The 15757-nt window shown below is 43.8% G+C and overlaps 1 protein-coding gene across 3 annotated transcripts in view; it reads right to left on the bottom strand.

The window, feature by feature from the left end:
* The window catches only part of PALLD (palladin, cytoskeletal associated protein), a 792721-nt gene that overhangs the window by 489818 nt on the left and 287146 nt on the right, over positions 1-15757 (bottom strand). Inside the window, exon 1 of one of the 3 annotated variants that reach the window (XM_033942063.1) lies at positions 13817-13988. The exons of the other annotated variants lie outside the window; for them this stretch is intronic. The gene's annotated coding sequence lies outside the window, so the exon portion shown is untranslated. Of the gene's footprint in view, positions 1-13816; positions 13989-15757 lie in introns of those variants that run through there. 3 annotated transcript variants of the gene reach the window in all.

The following is a 15757-nucleotide window of genomic DNA, read 5'->3' as shown; positions in this document are numbered from 1 at the left end:
CAATCCGACCTCCTTTTTCTGGAGCTATATAGTAACCGTATTCCTGCTGGCTTTTGCCACACCTACAGTCTTGGTGCTATTAAATATTATGTTCATCTTCATGTCGAACAGTGTTGACTCTGAGCTGGTATGTAGGTAGGTAGTTTGTATGAGGGGACTGGGTGTAAGATTAAAGGTTTGCTTAGGGTGCATAATGTCCTTAGTTAACAGGACAAAAATTTGCCCAAAATTACAACCATCATAATGGGATAAGTAGTAAGGAGTAGTGCTGCCCAATTTGCAGATTCAAATTGATTCACCAATTCACTTTGGTGAATTGATTCAAATCGATTTGCTTCCCCCCCCTAAAATGGGTCTCACTAATTCAGTGAACAGCTCTACCTCCTGGTGAGGCCTGATACACCTCCAGGACCTCATAAAGCAGCAGCAGCGGTGGTGGACGACTAGCAGATGCAGGCTCTGAACAGGCTTATTCGCGTCCTGTCCCACTGGGGGCCTTCCCTCTGCCACATCACTGATGACATCACTGATGATATGGCAGAGGGAAGCCCTGGCAGGGCAGCCTGTTCAGAGCCTGTGTCTGCATCTGTATCCACTGCTGCTGCTGCTGCTGCATTGAGACCCAACAGTAAGTCAGATATTGGGGGGGGGAGGAGGTATCAGTTGGAAACTGCTACACAGGGGATAGGAGGGCTGGAAAGCTGCTGCACAGGGCGATAGGAGGGAGAATCAAATCAAATTGAAAATTCAATAGGCTGAATCAAATCGAAACTAAATTTTTTTCCCCTGAATCAGGCAGCACTAGTAAGGAGTGCATGTCTGGAAAGAGAAGTTATCTGTTGTAATCAAAATAATAGTAAGCACAGTCTCGATTATTCGATCTTCACTAATCAGACCATCCAGCATATCCAACATCCCCTCCGGTGATGTCATCACATCACCATTAAGGAGTGTGCTGGTTCTCTTCCTGTTTTCCAACTTCACATGCTGCATGGTAGCCATGTATTTTTGAGCTGAGACCAGCAAGTTTTAGACCTGGGCCCAGCTTTGCCTGTTCATTATAGTTAAAGTATGTTTTCTGTGCATTTTTAAGGGGGTCACCATCATTTTCCATGTTATCTGACTTTTCAGTTATTTGACAATAGCTTGGTCCTGTTTTTCGGATAATTGAGCCTTTACTATATATTCAGGATCTTATTTTAAAAGCATCTCCATGTGTAAGTAACAGCTTTCAGATGAATATAGGATATCAGCTACATTGTGCACAGGGTGGTTTTAAAAAGCTGCTATTTATACTTGATGATCCACATCATGTACAGATTTTAAGGGGGTATGGTGTAGATGTGGGTAGGATTGGGCAGGCTGAACGTTTGCACATTTATTCCCGAGGGGCCTTAGGGATCTGGCCAATCGGAATTTTAAGCTACTCCTAGTGCATCCCAGAAATCAATGGGAAGGAAGCCTAAGACTCCGGTTGGTCCAGGTGCCCAAAGCCCCTCTAATGGGAGAGGCCTTAGGCACTTAGTCCAATCAAGGCCTTAGGCACCTCCCAAATGCATCCCAGGATGCACAGGGAAGGGGAAGGCCCACCATTTGTAAGAGGCAGGCCTGCCAGCCAGAGGGAGTGGGTATCCCTCCAGCTGGCCTTCTACAAAAAGGTATGGGGGAGGCATCCCTCCTGCTGGGGATGTTAGCGGAGGTTGGAAGCAGGAGGGATTGGGCTTCCCTCCTGCCGGGGATGTTAGGGGAGCTGTCAGCAGGAGTGAGTAGGCATCTCTCCTACCGGCTGATTTGCAGTGGGGTTGAGGAGTTCATTGCTGCGTTCGCTCTCAGATGATTGCAGCAGGCGAATTCCCCCCTTCCCCATCAGCTGAGCAGCAGGGACTCCCCAAAGTCATGATTCTCTAACCAGCACCCAGAGGGTGCTGGTTACAAAATTGCGGCTTTGGGGAATCCCTGACATTCTGCTGATGGGGAGGGGGGAATTTCCCTGCCGCGATCGGCTGCTGTGGTCTATGCAAAGATAGGCGGCTGAAATGTAGACCAGGGTTTCCCAGGCCTACATTTTAGCCGCCTATCTTGGCGTGATTTGCGGGAGTTGGCCACACCTACTTTGGCGTTCTGCAGCCTAAAGCAGCTTCCTAGCCGCAATTCCAGTGGCCATTTCGGCCACCTCTTATTTAGGCATCAGTAGGCGCTTCAACCCTGCCGTTTCTGACCATTGGCAGGATGCCTACCGAAGGCTAAATTTAGGCGCTGATTATAGAATTTTCCCCTTAATTTCTGTGACACTCAGTAAAGTTAAACAAGCAGTGTACTTCAAGGAATTATTCAGTCATGATATAAAGGGCCCCTTAAGTGCAATAAGTTTTTGCTTTTATTGTGCTTCAGCAGCAAATTTTAATGCACAGCATGTACAAAGGCTTTCAGGTAACTGTTGGGGGCCCAGCCTTTCCGTTTTTCTGTGAACAAATTGGTTGTACTGCTAAAGGCAATCAGGAAATAGTTGAACACAAGTTTGCTTTCAGTCTTTGAATGTATGCTTAAAAAAACCCTCAGTCAACTATTTTTCCAGTTGTGAAATTCTCTCCTACTCCATTCATCTCATTCCTCATCCTTCGACCTGAGACTTGAAAGCTATGATTAAGCACACACAGCCACCCGTGAAATCCATGTAAAGTAGATACAAAAATTGTTGTTTCCTTGCTTATTTTCTATTTTGTTTTTTTCCATTAAAGTTATTTACCTTTGATTGCAATAGTTAAGCCTGGCATCCATGATGTGAGAATTAAGGCACTATCATGAAAGCTGTTTGATGGGGGAGCGTTTGTTCCTTTGTCAGCTGTGAATTCTTTGAAGGTGGTCTGTTCTGGGTCATGTGACATATTGACCTGGGTGGGTTTACTTTAAAGCAGCACCTTTCTTTGGGTATGTGTGATCAATTCCCTCCTTCCATCAAGGGTCATGGAAACTTTCTGTTTGTTTTAAGTAAGCCCTGAATACCTCATGTTCTAATTGCAATTCATAACCTTTAGTCTAGGCAATAAAAAAAAAAAAAAGGAAAACTATTCCAGTTACTCCAGTCACCAATTTCCCTGTAGAAAAAAAAAGAGAGCCAACTGGAGTCATGTGGTCTCTCTAAAGCAGTAAATTATATTTGCTTAAACCTCTACTGCAATGCGCCCATAACCTTTCCATTATATCATATTTGACCAGACCTGAATGACTCGGACCACCAGTCATTCTCTGACTACAATCTTTGAACTACAAAACACCCTTGGGCTGTTCTAAGGCCACTGCCTGCAGCAAAGCCCTCCAAAGGTTAACTAGCAAAAGATAGCAAATGACATCACGGCTTGGCCATTCAGAGGAAAAAAAGTGCGACTGCTGCAGAATAAATCAAAGCAATGTGCTACAAACCACACTTGCTTTAGATGCAGCCAAGAAGCAGCTTTCATTATTGAACCATCCGCAAACACCACAAGCAGCTGGCAGCCTTGCTTTTAATTGCCTTCACAGAAAACCTATTATGTCTGCCCATAGAACCATGTGCATCAGTCTAGGAGCCAGCTTATAGAACCCAAACTTGGAACGACCAAAGCGGGCTTAGTTTTAATCTTTCCACAATGACATTCCAAGCTCTGGTGAAGGATCTGTTCTAAGCATAGTGGTTTCTGATAGCGCTGCTACAGTGTGCGAGCTGAAAATTCAAGGCATTTCTCTAATAAAGACTAAATCCAAGGAAATGCTAAAGCAGTATAAAAACAGCATTAAAACAGTGCACATATGTGTGTACAGAACACAAAGACATCTCCCCAACACCAACACACACTTCACCTGTCTTTTTATCTGTATAACCCATACTCTCTCAAATAATCGCCTGGACGATTAGTAGAAATATCAGGTCTTCTGAAGTCTAGGGTGGGTGGTTAATGGAGGTACTATTTCTGTCCTCCAGCTCTCCTCCCTGCGATGACCATTTCTCTTCCCACTCTGCCTCCCCCTCCACCCCCGTGATGACCACCATTTCTCTCGTCCATCCTGCCTCCTGCAGTAACTGGCCTTGCACTCCACCTTCCACCCTCTACTCCCCTCCCCACAACCACCAGATCTCTCTTCTTACCTCATTTTGAGGTTATGGTGCTGGGTTGGTGTGATGCCTTGAGTATATGCACATGCTCAAAGTCTTCAGCATGAGCAGATCCTCAAGGCTCCGCACCGGCCCAGTAAATAGCCTCCAAAGCAGGTAAGAAAAGAGATCTGGTTATCTTGGAGGAAGATGGAGGGTGTAGGAAATGCCAAGGGGAGGAGTAGGGGGGGAACTTTAGTTTGTTTTGAGAGTCTTGAAACAGTGGGCAGGCGATTTAGAATAATATGGTAATTATATAGTAGCCATAGTGGCATGTCATTTTTTGCTAAAAACTCACTATATTTATGTGTATTTGGTACTTGCTAAACAGTCCTCAGAGCTTCCAGTTGACAGTAGGATCATGGTGACGGTGTGACTGACTTAGGAGCAATTTTGGAACTGACAGCATCCCATGCTGCTCCTTGTGATCCTGGGCAAGTCACTTAATCCTTTATTGTCCCAGGTACATTAGGTAGAGTATGAGCCCACCTGGACAAATATAGGGTTGCCAGATTTCCTCTATACAAAAAAGAGGACACCTGGCCCCTGTCCCTTTCCACCCCAGCCAAGCCCCGCTCCGCCCCATTCCACCTCCAACTCTGCCTCATTCTGCTCCAGCCTTGCTCCCCCCCCCCAAATCTCTCCGAGGTTGGGACTGCGTCTGTACATGCGTGGACGTCAACGTGATGATGTCAAGCTCACGCATGCATGCGTATGACATCATCACGTCGATGTCCGCGCATATGCATCTGGACGTGGCCCTGAGGTCAGGGACTTCCAACACCCAGACAAACTGCCAAGTTTTGGAAATCCCTCCAGTCACCCAGACAGTCCTCGAAAGAAGAAGACATGTCCGGGCTTTCCCGGACGTCTGGTAACCCTAGACAGGTAGGGAAAAATTATTGAGAACCTGAATGCATACCAATTAGGTTACATCACATCGATGTACGCACATGCGCAGAGGCCCTCTGGCCAGACCCTGAACTTGTCTCTTTTCCGGTGGGGGAGACGAGAAGAGGTGCCGGCAAGGAAGAGAGTGGTTGGCATCGGCTGACAGCCTATAGGACGTGCCTCTCGCTGCGAGAGGCATGTCTGCCAGCACTTCTCCCCCTCGCTATAAGTGGCATATAATAAATACGAAACATAAATAAATAAATAAGTGAATACAGATACAAAGCAGTAGAGCCAATACTCAAAAGGACGAAGTGGGAAAGTTATCATCGTTAATGTGGGTTATTTTACTGTTAATTTGGGTTAGTAACAAGTAAGTGGTAAAATAACCCATCTTAAAGGTAGCCCATGTTCATAATGTCCCTCCATAACTGGGTAGCAGAGAATCCTATCCGGTTTTCTCCTGTTGACTGGACAAAACCTGGATATTTAGTAACACATATCCACATAGCACTGCTAAATATCTGGGCAGACTCTGCAGCGCTATCCAAGAGCAGAGTCGGGATAAGCTGGGAATTATCTGTGCACCACCGATATTGAGCAATGGTACTTGGATAACTATCCAGTGAAATTAGGACAGCAGTAAGGCTGGGCTCGGTTAACTGGGTAGTTACCTGGGAACTTCCATTGAATATTGGTGGTATCCAAATAACTTCTAGCAGCCATCATATACCCAGATATTCAGTGGCAGGACTTGAATAGGTGTTGGCACTGAATGTAATGGCCTAATTCAATTGGTAACAACCACAGTGGAGGAGACGAAGAAACAAAGCAATCAATGGCGTTCAACTAGATGAGTTTATTGCATAATCAGAAGGTGATCCAACAGGATTCATATTTCAGCTGCTAGGCCTGTATCAGGAATTTGGTGTATTGATGAAAGAGCATAACTTATACTAAAAGCATCAACACCTGTTAAAAATGCCAAAATGTCTCTATTGTTCAATGCATCAGAAGCAACAACTTGTGAAACTACATTCATATATTCCCTTCTTAAATCGTTACTTGGGTACACAAGTCAGTAGTGACAGGATGCATAGGACTAGCCTAATTGTTAGAACAGTAGGCTGAGACTTAGGGGGACTAGGTTTGATTCTCACTGTGACTCTTTGTCACCCTGGGTAAGTTCCTTAACTCATACACCCAAACAGGAAATTCTACCTCTCCACGGTAGAACAAAAGAAGACAGAAAAGGCGACCTGTGGTGCTCAATGTCTTTATTCACAATTAAGACTCGACACGTACGTGTTTTGGCCTCAGGGGTCTAATTCACAATGTGGAACACTCTATCACAACTGACTTTTTATAATCAAAATGTACAAACCAATAGGCAGATTGAACAAAGTTGATCAAGATCACTCATGGGAGCTTAGCCGTTTAATAGAGTGATGTTTTTAATATATTTTGTTCGTGCTAATCATTTATATGATTTGTTTATCACATTCTGTATGTTTTATCATTTTAATAATTGTTTTATTTATTATGTTTATTTTAGTTTGGTATGTCTCCTGAGGAAGGCAGTATTCTGCCAAATTAGGATCCTATTTGGGACACTGTGCACTGTTGTAGACATTGACCAAAATTTAAAAAATAATAAAATGAAACAAAAAAAATTCCATAACAAATGTGTAAAAGGAAATGATTTATATCCTTGCAGACCATAGTAGAATGTCTGTCTAAAATTGTTCACACACGTCATATAATAAGATAAAGGACCAGTCCCCAGAACATTCTGAAAAGGATTGGCTTCAGCTTGAAATTTTGACCTATGACCCTATAAACAAATGCAACAAGAGTGTGTCATAGATGTGGCAATCCAAATGGTATAAGAATAGAGCGCTAATGCAGACTGATATATAGAATGTCCAGTGCTTATCTCAGTGCAATGATTAGTGATTTAAGAGTTCCACAAAGGTCATATATCTCAGTTAAACTGGAGACATTACTCTGTCATCTATTTTCCTTATGAAATAGAACATATGTAAAGAGGACCCTGAGCAAATTAATTGGGAAAATCATTTGCCTAATCCAACTTGAGGGAAAACCTTTCTAAATTATTAGTGATTGAAAAGAAGTTGGCTTCTAAATTGGATTGATCATCTGACATTTCAGAAATCATAACTATATTTTGGCTGGCCAGAGTGCAATTAATTGCAAATATTATGTTTCACTGTTTCACAACCTTTTTATGCCCACAGAACATATAAATTTTCAAAAATATTGTGCAGCATACCAGCCCCCAAGGAACAGGTGATGTAGATGTGTGAGACAATGCACTCAAGCGGCCGCTGTAAAGTTCTCAGCTCAATCAAGGAGAGAATAATGTGGAGCTATGAAAATTACAAGTTATTCCATACTTCTCTTGACACTTTTCGTTTCAATGAAGCAAATGAAACTAGTAAATGGGCACAAGTATAGGGAAACAAAGCCACTGTGACATCACCAGTGAGGTTAGCTCTTAGTCATTGTTGGCATGAGGCACTATGACATCACAATACAAGGGGTCACGGAAAAGTTCTCAGCCCAGCCAAGAGGAGAATGATGTGGAGCCCTGAAACTTACAAGTTATTCCACACTTTTATCTCTCAGTGCAATCTTGGTGGATTTGCCAAATGAACACGGACTGGCCTAATGGGTTAAATCAGTGAATAGAGTGGTATGCTTTTTCCTTAATGGGAGTATTAATCCAGAATTGATATATGAAGAATGATCGGAAGCTCTGAGAGGAGGTTTTAAATTCAGCTGAAAGCATCTTGTTGTTCCAGTCGTCATTTTGATCAGTGTCGGTGCACTAAATTATAGTAAAATAAAACCCCTGAAGTGGCCCAAAGAGTTTAGTGAAACAAAGACCCTTGTCGGGCACATGGGTGAGACGGTTGCAAGAAGTGCAAGGAGACTAGAAGACCACACTGAGAGATGGACTTTGGGATTAGAGGATGGCACTGAGAGATGGGATTTGAACTTCTCTTCTCACTGTTGTGCACATGGTGGCTATTTTCACGCTGAGACTTAAAAAAAAGTTTATGTCAAAGGAGGAGGGTTGTGGGATTTTTAAAATGCCTATGATAGAACAAGGACAGTTGTTTAAATGCGATATGTATGGGTGCTGTTGTGTGGTTTTGAAGCTTTTTCTCACAATTCTATAACAGGGTATCACAAGTGAAATGCCTAGATGCAGTGCTCTATTCTTGGCACCAAGATATCTTTATAGAATACTTGTATGTGGGTATCTATGAGAGGCTGCTGAACAGTTCTCAGCCCAACCAAGAAGAGAATGACATGGATATGGTTCAATCAATGATCTGAAACAATGTCAAAACATAAAGTTTTGTTTCTGCAAATTGGCACTTAACGAAATAAGATAACACTCTTTTCACCTACAGTGGCAAAATAATGCTCAGAATTTGAGAAAAATGCAAACACAATAGTTGTGCATACTTGAGTTTTGCTACAAGAGATAGATATTGCAGTGCTTTAGAACTGTGCACCATTACTCTTCCCCCTCCTAATTTGCGGTTTTAGGACTCGCAATTTCAATTATTCATGATTTCCTAAAACCGGAATCACCCCCACCTTCCTCCCGCCTCGCGGACCTCCCCAAGACCTTACCTGGTAGTCTAGCGGTCTTTCAGGGCAGGAGAAATCTTCCTACGCTCCTGCCCCATGCTGATCACTCATCCAAAATTGCTGCCATGAGTTCCTGTCATAGTCTCGAGAGACTACAGGAACTCACGGCAGTCATTTTGGATAAGTGATCAGCACGGGGCAGGAGCATAAGAAGATCGCTCCTGCTCTGAAAGACCGCTAGACCACCAGGTAAGGTCCGGGATGCCGGGGAGGGGGGGGGGGGAAGGCGGGAGTGGCTCTGCCTCTAACTCCTATGAATATTGAGGGAGGAGTGTATATTAAATGCCATTCATCATAATAACTTAACATAGCAACAGATTGACTCCTGAGGAAGGTACTTAAGTGCCAAAACACTAGCCGTATAGTCAGTTGTTCGCCTTTTGCAATAAAGTCCCAGCTAATACGTCTCTTCCATTTCTACTTTTGTTAGTTTTGGATGTGTAAATTGAGACACCTATCCCCAAATTTTATAAGAAATGCTAATTAGTCTTTATAATTGGCATTTTAACAAGCAATTACTAATACTAATTAAAATCAATTACAAGTTTAGCCACTGTTCCCAAGCATAAGAGCTATGCTATAAACCAGTGTTTCTCCACTTCTTCAAGCTAAGTACTCCCTAAGTCTAACAAATATCAACCAAATATCCCTGCCCAAGCTCCACCCCAGACCCGCCCAAGCTCCGCCCACAGCCCCACCCCATAATAATAGTACTAATTGTAATGCAATTTCTTCCATTCATTTTTCATATGCACACAGCATAATTTTATTAATTCATAATGGTAACCACAAAATAAATAAAAAAATGCAAAGCACACTGTATGCAGAGAAAATGTAATTATCATTTATATTTGTTGAGTTTTTTTTTTCAAAGAGGTCAAGGCAGATGACTTTCAAATATGCAATGTCACCTCAGTAACAACTATAAAAAAAGACAAATGTACAAAATATATACAACAGATATACTGTAAATTCTCAAAATGGACACATTTTGATCACTAAATTGCAAATAAAATCATTTTTCCTACCTCTGTTGTCTGATGATTTCATGAGTCTCTGGTTGTACTTCCTTCTGACTGTGCATCCAATATTTCTTTCTTTCTGCCTTCGGCACACTTCCTCTCTTCCAGACCTCATTCCCTTCCCCAACCAACATCTCTCTCTGTCCTCCATGAGTCCAATTTTTCTTCCTCTCTCCTTCACCCCTATTGGCAATATGTCTCATGAGAACATAAGAACAGCCACTGCTGGATCAGACCAGTAGTCCATTGTGCCCAGCAGTCCGCTCACGCGGTGGCCCCCAGATCAAATACCAGTTCCCTAACCAAGACCAGCCCTACCTGCGTTCGTTCTGGTTTAGCAGGAACTTGTCCAACCTCACTGTCCTTCTCTTATTCCCTCCCTTGCTGCAAAGGGAGTGGGGAAAGGGAGAGAAAGAAATCTAAGGTGTATCTCTCCCACTCCCTCTACTGCCACATCCAACATTTCTCCCTCTCATCCCAAGATCATGTGCAGAATTTTTCACCACTGCCCACCAGCCTCATGCCCATTTTTCCTTCTCATACCCCTCTCCAGCACAATGCCACATCTCTCCCTCCATCACTATGTCCAATATTCCTCTCCCTTGCATCCCCTTCAATCTTTCCCTCTGTTCCCTCTCCACCACCATATTCAACATTTCTCCCTCTCATCCTTCTATTCCCCATGCATCTCTACCTCACTTCTCTCTCTATGCCCAATTTTCCTTTCATCCTTTCCCCATATGCATCATCTCTTTCCCTCTCACTCACACATTCATGCCCAAGTCTCCCTTTCTATTCCCTCCCTACTATGTCCCAAGTTAGTGCCCCCTTCCTCCCTCCCTTCTGTGTTCCATGTTCATGCCCCCTCCCTTCCTTCTGTGTCCCATTTGTGCCCCTCTCATGTCCCAATGCACACCTTCCCCCTCCTTTCTACCAGATCATGCCCCCTCTCTCCCTTACTTGCTTGCTCCAGGGCCTCACTCACTTCCTTCAGGGCCGTCCAGCTAGGCTGCTCCTTCTGTGGCACTTGTTCCAGGGACACTCAGGCAATGGCTCACACACTGCACTTGGTTGACCCACAAGCCTTCCATCTGATATCAGCTCTGACATCAGAGAGAAGGTTTCCGGGTCAGTCAGATGCAGCATGAAAGAGCCGCTAACGCTTCCCTGCAACAAGTGCCACTAAAAGCAGGAGGGAACAGCCCACCTGGAACTGGGATCCCCCGCTGACCCGGAAGGCTTTCCTCCACGTCAACTCTGACATTGGAGGGAAGCCTTCTGGGCCAGCTTCAGTGGAGGAGGTGGGCAGGAAGTAGGGCATGGGATCCCCGCCAGTGGCAGCAGCTTTGGTAGAGGGGGTGGGGGGAGTCAGGCAATAAGGAGGGCATTGGATCCTCAGCAGGGGTGGCCATTAAGGAGGAAGGGGGGCAGGAGACCCTCACAGTGCCACGTACCCCCAACAAACAGCTCACATATCCCTAAGGGTACACATATCACTTGTTGAGAAACAGTGCTATAAACCATGCCTAACTTAAAGTGTGGCTTATAAGAACATCATAACTGCCATCTCCGGATCAGACCTTCAGTCCATTAAGTTCGGCGATCCGCACACATGGAGGCCCAGCCAAGTGTATACCTGGCGTAATTTTAGTCACCCATATCCCTCTATGCCTCTCGTAAAGAGATGTGCATCTAGTTTGCTTTTAAATCCTAGAATGGTGGATTCCGCAATAACCTCCTCTGGGAGATAATTCCAGGTGTCCACCACTCATTGCATGAAGCAGAACTTCCTGATATTTGTCCTGGACTTGTCCTTGTCCTTAGCTTCAGTCCATGTCCTCTTGTCCGTGTCACATTGGACATTGTAAATAATTTTTTTTTCCTGCTCTATTTTATCGATTCCTTTCAGTATTTTGAAAGTCTCGATCATATCCCCTCTCAATCTCCTTTTCTCAAGGGAGAACAATCCCAGTCTTTTAAGTTGTTTCTCATATTCCAAGTTCTCCATACCTTTTATTAGCTTCATTGCTCGTCTCTGCACCCTCTCCAGCAGTTTTATATCCTTCTTTAGGTTGGGAGACCAATGTTGGACACAGTATTCCAAGTGTGGTCTGACCATTGCCCTATAAAGCGGCATTATAACTTTCTCCGATCTACTCGTGATTCCTTTCTTTATCATGCCTAACATTCTATTTGCTTTCTTTGCCGCTGCCGCGCATTGTGCCGACGGTTTCAAGGTCCTATCTATCAGTACACCCAGGTCCTTTTCTTGTTCGCTCTTACCCAGAGTTGCACCCAACATTCTATACTCGTGTTCCTTGTTCTTTCTGCCTAAATCCATTACTTTGCACTTTTCCACATTAAACTTCATTTGCCATTTCTCCTCCCATTTCTCTAACTGACACAAGTCACTCTGGAGTACCTCGCTATCCTTCTGCGATCTGATTGCCCAGCATAGCTTTGTGTCGTTTGCAAACTTGATGATCTCACTGGATGTTCCTTCTTCTAAGTCATTGATGAAAATATTAAATAAGATGGGCACACCGCTAGTCACTTTCTTCCAGTCTGAGAACTTCCCATTTATGCCCACTCTCTGCTTTCTGTTCTCCAGCCATTTGCCTATCCACAGATTAGTGCTTTCTTGGGGGCCATATATAGAACTTAGCCTCAAGTGTGTGTGCTGCACAAGGCAGGCCTTGACTATCTGCCTAGAACTTTTTTGGTATGGCGGTATATAAGAATAAAATTATTATTATTATCCATGCTCTCCATGCTGCCTATTAATTACCACACTCCGGGGCTCATGCTATGTCTAGGAAGAAAACGTGTAAGTACAGAAGGAGCTCCTGCAAGTTTAACCATTTATTTGGCATCGATGCTCAGAAGCAACATGTGTCTTCTATGGCTCTTATGGGAGATCTGCATCTCCAAATGCCTGTTACTTGGGACTGTTGATCTCGTCCAACATCAAGTTACGTAAAGCAGCCGTTTCACCATCTGCAAATTAAAGGGTTAAGAGCCAGGACTAGAAACTTGGTGCTGTGATGAGCTAAGAGCAGATTCCATGTGCCGGTCCAGCCTGAGTATCAGGCAACGGTGACTTTTTTCTCTATGCCGCACCTGAACAGATCGGAAGACACACTGGAGTGCCATAGCACACTGATTGGCAAACACTGTTCTCTCTATGCTGTGTACCAGTGACCAGGCTGAAGCTATGAAAGTCAAGACATTAAGAAAAAAACAGAGACTAAGAAAAAAACAGAGACTAAAAAAAAAAAACAGAGACTAAAAAAATAAAAAAAAAAAAAGAGGGGGGGGTTTGAAAGGTTAGACCGCAATTTTTAGAGTGCTGAAAGACGTTGTATATTCGGTGATGCTGGTTTACTAAAGGGGATAAACAAATGCTAACTCCACATTTTCTCTGTCATCTTCTATTGCAGCCCTGGCCATCAACAATGCATTCCTTTCCACTTGTGAGTATCAAGTTCCGTGTTTGCTGGCTCAATGCTTCGCATATGCATCTTCCACTAGACTTCACATAGTAAATAAAAGATTTGTTTGCTATTCCATAAATCAAATTGAAAAGAACCAAAACTTACAGAGAAAAACAAGCGGGCTTCTGGTTTCAGTTTTGTAAGTGCGGCAACAGGTGTAAAAAAAAAAAAAAAAAAAAAACCACAACTCATGCCCTATGTCAGGGGATTTTGACAGACACAAACATCTACAGAATATGCTTCTCTCTGACAGCACCAATAACCCACTGCATGAATTCCGTCAATAAGACCGAGTCCCTCCCAGAAACAACTAACAGCACCTTTTCTACAAAGATGTCTAAGAAAACTCTGAAACTACTGTAGCAACAATTAGGCTCTCACTTGAAGCACAGAAATGCACTACAGGCTGTCAGAAAACAATGCTCTGATATCACTACTTTGCCTCCCCCCCCCCCAGCAAGGCAAACTTCTTGAAATGTCATTTATTTGACTCACAGATCACTCCTTCTGCGTTGCGGGAACGAGTGCTTTCTCCACTCCGCTGCGATAAACTATCCAAAGAGCTTGTCTCGGAATTCAACAGAATAACTTACCGGTGAACTAAAGATGTCAAGCGCCGAAGGAGCAGGCGTATAATCTCTGGCTGGCAAAGTCCGTCACTCCGGGCAGCCTTCTTGATGCGCTCCTTAAAGTGAACTCGGCATGGTTTTACAGAAGAACGTAAGAGAGGAAACGAAGAGACAGCTGGGGGGGGGGGGGGGCTCCAGAATTCCACCCACTTCTGCTGCAGCGGTGGAGAGACGCTCTCCCAAGTTCTGACCGACTCCGAAGAATAAAAGCCTCCTGGCCAAGGAAGCTGAGTTGAAGTCGTTTGGCTTCAGTCCAGCTGTTCCTTTGCTTTGGTTTCAGTGTGTGAATGTGTGTGTGTGAGAGAGAGAGAGACAGACAAGAGAGAGGGAGAGGGAAAGAGAGACTGTGTCTGAGGTGGGGGCTGGTAAGGCAGGGTGTGGATGCTGGGGTAGGAATGCTAATGTCCAAAAATAACACTAATGAAATAACCAGGGCGATCCACCTTCCTTACCTTATTCCTTTCCTTATTACAGTACTGAGGTTTTATCGTTGTCCGGAGAGTGTCTCTCCCACAGAGAAGGTAGAGCGCATTCCTTTGACGAGACCTTAAACGTCTCCGTTGTGATCCGTATCCTCGTCTGAGGCATTCTAAAGCTATACCACAAGAGCAAAGTGTGTGCCAAGACACCTTTACAGTTTATTGCAAGTGGCTGTTCACTGAACATCAAGGAGTTAAATTTACAAATGCATTCCTGTAGGTGTGCGGCCACATAAGTCTCAGTTGAGCTCTTATTAAGGTTCCAACTGGCATAAAAATGTGCCCGTGACATGATGGCTTTTAGGGCTCCTTTTATCAAGCCGTGCTAGCGGGGTTAACGCGTGCGACTTTTCATCACGCGCTTAACCCCTGCGCTGGCCAAAAACTACCGCCTGCTCAAGAGGAGGCGGTAGCGGCGAGCGCGGCCGGGGGTTTAGCACGCACTATTTCGTGCGTTAAACCGCTAGCGCGGCTTGATAATGGCATGCACAGGGGTGAAATTTGGGCGGAATGTAGGTAAAGTTAGTATGTGTGGAGATTATGACATACCTTAATCTACAAACTGAAAATGGAATTGAAAATGGATGGTACAGTATAGAGGTATATTTTTTAAAAAACTTTAACAATGTCTAGTTCATTTAACGGTACAAACGTCGCCTGAAACGTTCTTAGCTGAACCAATCAGCTTTCTAAATTCTGAGCGTTATTTTGCTACTGTAGCTGAAAAGAGTGCTCTCTTATTTTGTTGAGTGCCCAATTTGCAGAAACAAAATGTTATGGGGTTTTTTTGACATTGTTTTCCAGTCATTTTCTTCTTGGCTGGGCTGAGAACTTTTCAGCACCCTCTTGTACTGAATCTGTCAGTGAAACTATTAGTTGCCTGGTGGATTTTCAAGGGATTTGTGTATTTTTGGCAGCATATACTGTACATAATGGATGTTCAAAGATGTCTAACCTCTAGAAAATCTCTTTTTTAATGTTAAAAAAAAAAAAAGTTCACCATTCTGAACAAGGGACAAAACATTTACCGGAGTGAGATCTTTTTTTTCAATTTCAGGTAAAAACTTGTCATTATGAAGTTGCCTAAGAACGGCTTCCATATATTTTGGTTGGTCCATTATCACAATTCCTCTGTCTTTGTTGACTAGTTTAATCACGCCTTTATGTGTGTAAATTACATACTTTCATTTACAGCAAGTATAAGTTATCATACTACATTCAAGGCACACTTTCTGCCGCATAACAGTTCTACATTTTAAAATACCACTAAAATATTGAATCGCAATTAACACTGGCATCAGTGGCAGGCAGAAGGCTGGCTCTTCTGAACACAGGAACAGCTGTCTCAATGCCAGATTCTGCAGCCTTTCTCCACCCCTAGGCCACCCAGCATGGACTCACCTATGGAAGACTCAGACTGCTGCAG

The sequence above is a fragment of the Geotrypetes seraphini genome, chromosome 1, assembly GCF_902459505.1.
Source record: "Geotrypetes seraphini chromosome 1, aGeoSer1.1, whole genome shotgun sequence".
Lineage (NCBI taxonomy): Eukaryota > Metazoa > Chordata > Amphibia > Gymnophiona > Dermophiidae > Geotrypetes > Geotrypetes seraphini.
Note: the sequence above shows the minus strand (reverse complement) of the source record. Positions and strands in the feature narration are given on the sequence as shown.